Here is a 6046-nt window from a genome sequence, read left to right as displayed (position 1 = left end):
CGACTTTGCACCTTTTAAACTTGTCAGAGCTTTTCTGCCAGGTAATGCTTTTCAAACCCAGCATGGTAAGTACTGAGCTCATAACTTCCAGGCAACAATTGTGCCTGTTTTTATAGATTTTTATATCCCGTGTCATATCCAGTTCAAGTGATTTTGTGGCCTCGGATTCAGCCAGGAAGTAAAAATACATTTCTTTTTTACACGGGATCAACTGGTTCTTTTACCTAACACTCAAACAACATCATAAAATGTGATAGGTGAATTTCTTATGTTCTCGTCCTCTTCTCCTTCCCTCTGGTATAAGATAATACTTTAACGTTAGCACACTGCACTACTGTCATGACTTATGGTTCAATCACAAAGTGACAAACATCATAATATGGGGAGATTATGCTTGTTTGTGTTTCATAAATCACTGTTGCCTGCTTTAGCCATTAACCAAACAGTTTTTAGTGTAAATTGGGTCTGTTGTAGAGTTCACTGGGTTTGAGTCCATGGTGTCTGGCCATCATGTCCCACTCGCTGTGGTTAAATATAGCACTTAGTGGTAAAAATGTTAAAGTACCACTTCCCCTATACTGACTGCAACAACACATCTATCTCTGGTGGACTCCTAAACCAAGAGGGGACTGACTGATTGCTGTCCTTGACACCACCACCACTCCCACGAGCCCCCTTTTCACACATTCTCCTGCGACACAGCTCTCCCTCATCTACCTCTCCTCCATTGCTCTGCTTCAGTGATGCAGGTAGAGGCTTGACCTAAAATCTGGGGTGATGAATGACTCTCATCTTGCTGATTCTAGTAGTGTGTGTGTGCGTGTACATGCATGGGTGATGGTTGTGTGGTCTATATGTGTCTGAACCTCAGCCCAGCCTGATCTGCTGCAGGTTATAGTCACAAGCTTTAAGATGCCTGTAAAATCTCATCAATTACCCTAAACACAACTTCAAAAAATAAATTTGGTTACATATGTAACAGTATTTCCTCCCATATGAAAAAAAAGGATTTAAGGCATTGTTGTGAAGTGTAAAAGTGTCATTCAATTGCATAAATATAAGTAATTGGTCATTTTATTTAACTGTAAACTATAATAATTTTATTATTACCATTTAAACTTGGAATTTAAATGCTAGTACAATTAGATATTCATGAGAACGCCGCATTCCCGAATCACTATCACATGGGCTATGATTCTAATTTTTCGTCATTAATAAAAAGGATCAGAAAGGTTAAAATGGAAAAATATATACAGGGACCTGCATAATGACTAGTGCTTTGATGGCGCATGGTGCGCTTCTTTGTTTCAAAGACTTGGCCACTTCCACTGAACGGAGCTGGGGGGCACCAAAGTCTGCTCTCCAGTCTTCCTCCCTACTGTATTTCACAGCCTCCCTCACGTCTGTCCCCCCTTTTGTGTAGCTACCCGAATAAATTAGCAATCCAAGTAAGTGAAGGAGGAAGGAAGAGGTGGAGGAGGGTATGGAGCTGAGTAGGGGGCTGGGCCTTGTGGCGGACGATTCGGCTTTCGGTTGGTGAGGTGCACTGTACCCTGAAGCGACTCTGTCTCAACACGCACAGACACACATCCAAAAAGCACCGTGTCTCAATGACTGGATGCTGAGAGAGAGAGAGAGAGGGAGCGAGAGAGAAGCGAAAAGTGAAACACTGAAGATCAACGAGAGACTGTGCAGAGGACCACAAGCGTCTCCTTTCTGCTGCAGATAGTGAAGAAGCCGTGCAGCTTCCCAGCTGATCCAAACGCGCTCACCTGACTCTCGGGGACGGAGACGCATAAAAACCCTTCCCTGTGGAATACCCAACCTGTCGGTCAGCGGGATTAGAGCATCTGTGGAATTAGCACTACTGGCGTTTTCTGTTGATATTATGGAACATCAAAAAGCCTAGTCCAGCTGGCCAGCAAGGTTCCATTCAAGATTCTGTCCTGGCGGATTGTCTGTCGTTTGTGAGGGACTGGAAACCCGTTTGCATACTAATCAGGTTGTGAAGGGGATATCCAGGGTGCACATCCAGAGCAGCGGGGGTCCGATGAGTGTAAGTGATCGCTTTTTACTTATCTAAACAGTGGTGTCTCATTCACGGAATAAGAATAAAGAATAAATGCAGGCAGACAGTCTCTTACTGGGAGGAGGCTGGTGGTTTCCCATGCAGACTGTGCAGAGGGGTATGCACCCTGCATCTGCACCTTGCGTGCATGGGCTGATAGCTGATCTCTGTACTGTGCTGTGGAAGGCTATACTAGAGAGACTCAAAAGTAGCACAAGATCAGCGCATCACAGTGATGCACTGTAACTTAATATTGATTATTGATTCCCAGTCAGAGAGGATGGAAAAAAAGAGTGATTCATCCCCATTTGAAATGAAAAAGCGGCCAATCCGGTCGACTACCACACAAGCTAATTACGCTTTATGGAGCTGGTAACGGCAAGTCAGTGGTTTCTTCCACAGTGTTGGCAGGCTCAGAGTAGCTACTCTTTTTATTTTGGAGGGACGACAGAACCACTTAATGGGAAACACCATGAAGTGCACAAAGTGGGTCAGCGTTTGTTAAAAGTATTTCTCAGGGAGACCAACTGGTGTGACAATGAAAAATGCCCGCAAGGCATCACTAGCGGAAAGAATTTTAAATATTGCTGTGTACCACTGAGCAGCAGACCCTATGTGTGCCTTACACATAGGGTCTGCTCTGCAAATGCTGCTGTAGCTCCTCATTTCTGCTTTTCTGATTATGAAAACAGAACCTCAGACTGGAGCTGGACTCTCTCAGTAGACATGGACTGTATACTTTAGTTTAGTTTGGACTGCTCATGGCAGTTTTGTTATGCGGCAAACAGATTTTGACTCAATCTAACTTTTCCCCCCTCTAACATAAAAGTGTTGTTATTTCAGCCATTTCTGTCTGTATATGTTTACATGGCCAAAAGCTAAAAATGGGAACCCACAGGCATATTTGAACTCCTAACCACAATACTTATTCCAGTCATATCTGGTGTCCACTGAGCTCCTCGGCACTTGGTTTTCTGCTGCATGCAGGGGATACTGATGTTTGCATTATTGCACTATCCACTTACATCGTCCCATGTGCTCCAGCCTTGCAGTACACTGACCTCAGAGACAGCCTCTGGTCTGCATAAAAACAGCAAGAGTTTGGTTTCTTGCAGAGTGATGAGGCGTGCAGCAAGACATTTTTCTAACAGGAACCATATGCATATCTAGTGCCACTAGTAGCTACAACTGAGCAGAGCCTCAGTTTATACTAACAACTTATAATTATTCACATCAACAGATCCTTCTTCGCAGGAGAAGGATTTTAAACAACCCGGGTTATTTTCACAGTTGTTTTTATCTCGTCCTGGTAAATTCATGCTCCCTGATGCAAGAGGAGTATATCTGGAGGCTGGATTAGCTTTTAATTTGATGCTGGGTGGGGCTCATTCTGTTTCTTCAATCTTGAAATCCTACATCTGAATCACACTGACATACAGCCAAATATTGTTCTATTTCAGTTTTTGAGCTGTCATCAATTTCTTTTTCCTTGTTCATTCTAATGCTCTTCCTTAAGGGATTGTCCAAGCTACCGCTTTATTCCTTTTTTGCAAATCTCAAGCAATGTTTGGGAGTTTACCCTGAAATACATAGGGTAATCAAATTGTGCATTTGCCACCCACATTGACACTGAAATTCTGTTAGTACTGTATACACCATTGTCCTCTTTGCAACTCCCACAAAAGCCACGTAAGAAAGAAAAATAGCTCTTTTCCCAGTCAGGTTTCATTACTTGCGTGATATAATCCCATAACTCTTTTCTCACTGTCTGATTTAAAAAAAAAAAAAGATTGCGAAAACAATACACATACAGTATTGCAGAGAAAACTGTAGCGGGTAAAATCTTTTGTGTTTCAGCTCATCATCTCAAACCACCAAGTGCTGCCAATGAGGGAGAGCGAAGTGAGAAAAACTGAAAATATCTTCCCCATCCAAATGATGCCTCTGAAGCAAAAAAAAAAAATCTAATTGTATCCCAGAACTGTTTTTTCCTGGGTTTTTGTTTCTCAAGCATGTGAAATCAGTGTCTGAGCACAAATATCGGAAAGTGACTCACAGACTCCTCTCCATCTAACTCTTCCTCTTGCACGCACACTCACACACAAATACACAACAAACCCTAACACGTGATAAATGCCAAGTTAGACTCGTGTTCTCTCAGGTATGCAAATATGATGCAGACGCACTACCAGCCAGCAAAACACAAACACAAACATAAACAGCAAAGGTTGTTTCCATTCTCTCTGGCTCCACGATGAGTAGCTCGTGTGTTAAATATTTACCCTCCATCTTTTTACTCACTGCATGCTGCTGCTGCCTCGAGACTGTGTCGGTGTTTTTATTTACCTCTCAGTCTGCCATCGTAGACATAACATAAGCCAAAGACCCAATATTTTGGGACTTTAATGCCATCTTAATTTATTACGGAGGGTGTAGACCATAAGCAGTTGTAGGCTGCAGTGCTGTGTGAGGGAGTAGCTCTGTTTTCCTGGAAAGTCACTTCTTGTTTGAATCACCATCCACACAGGAAGGCCAGACTGTTATTAATAGCTTTACTAGTAGAGTTAGAAGCAAGATTTCTGCTGATCAGGAGTCTCATCTGCTAACTATTCCTCGATTGTTCTTTGTTATAATCCCACGTCTTGATTAACAGCTACAATCGCCAAGTTGGTCATCTTGTTATCATTATGATTTGTGAAGTTTTCCCACTTTAAATCCTGGCTTACATGTGCATGGATTACCCAAAATGAAAATCACAGTTCTGTGTAGAACAGCCGCATTCTTGCTGCTGCAACTGCGGAAGATCATTTTTGAGTTATGAAGTACAAGATTATTCTTCCCACTGTGTGGTCATAGACTTGCTTATCTTATGAATATACTAGCAAACTTCATCAAACCCCCGTTAGTCAGTCATCCAAAGTCTTGCCTCATCTTTGAGCTCACACTGAAAACTATTTTCAGAGTTCTCTGTAGTCTGTCCCTCTTTGGGAAATACAGATCTTACCTTTCAATGTATGGAATGAAAATCCATTTATCTGTGGCACTGGAGAAGATATTACTGTAGGACAGTCTCAACCATTCAAAGGAAATGGCTTGACTCTCCTGTCAGACGCTGAGCTTTTGGTTTGTTCTGAAACCCATATTTTGAACTGCTGTCTTCATTCATGGTCTTTGTCCTGGCAGTGGGGATCCTACTGTAATGATAAACCGAACATGAAAAATTACAGACAAATGGGGAGAAAAAAAGAAGAGGCTTTCTGCATGGCTTTTGGACCAGTTTCCCTACTTTACCAAAGCGCTAAGCTTGAAATGCATTACCTTGCTACACTCTCATCTTAAAATTCAACATCAAACATTATCCCATAAACTGAGTGGCTTTTAGCTGATTCATGATTAAGACCTAGAAGACTGACTGCTTTGAATGGGTTGCTATATTCCTGATTGAAGCTGCAGATGGAAACCTCTAAAGCTTTATGTTGTCTCAAGTTTCAAGTTGGTGTGACACTGACTTCCAGAAGTGTGGCCAGACCACTGGAAATGTGAGTGCCTTGTTGTTGTAGCAGATGAATGGGTAAATGCATGCGTGTGTGCACGAAAGTAAGTGTGTGGCTATAGCTGAGATCTCTCATTAGGGGAGCAACTAATCACTATTTGCAATTAGCAATTAATCTCTCAGCTGTTTTCTTAACTAACACAGTAACCATTTAATCTGTCAGAAACTACTAGAAAACCCTTCTATAATTTCCAATATTCTAATACTCAACAGTCCAAAACTTAAACTTCGTTCATGTACATATGTGTATAACACTATTAGTGGCAGTTACGTAATTTGTTATCTTTGCAGCACTGTAGCCTTAGATAATAGCAGAAAGATTTCTGCTGAGATTGTTTTATTGATTCTCCCTCAGTGAGGAGATGATTAGTACTGGCAAATGCTCCACTTCTACTCACATGTATTGGAATGAAGTGATGTATTCA

General features: G+C 41.9%; 1 protein-coding gene across 1 annotated transcript in view; it reads left to right on the top strand.

Moving 5' to 3' along the window:
- The first annotated feature begins 1445 nt into the window (after window positions 1-1445).
- Window positions 1446-6046, top strand: part of dchs1b (dachsous cadherin-related 1b) — an 87095-nt gene continuing 82494 nt past the window's right edge. Inside the window, exon 1 of the mRNA XM_082549471.1 lies at window positions 1446-2056. The gene's annotated coding sequence lies outside the window, so the exon portion shown is untranslated. The remainder of the gene's footprint in view (window positions 2057-6046) is intronic.

This window comes from Aulonocara stuartgranti (assembly GCF_965226115.1).
Source record: "Aulonocara stuartgranti genome assembly, chromosome: 10".
NCBI classification, from domain to species: domain Eukaryota; kingdom Metazoa; phylum Chordata; class Actinopteri; order Cichliformes; family Cichlidae; genus Aulonocara; species Aulonocara stuartgranti.
Note: the sequence above shows the minus strand (reverse complement) of the source record. Positions and strands in the feature narration are given on the sequence as shown.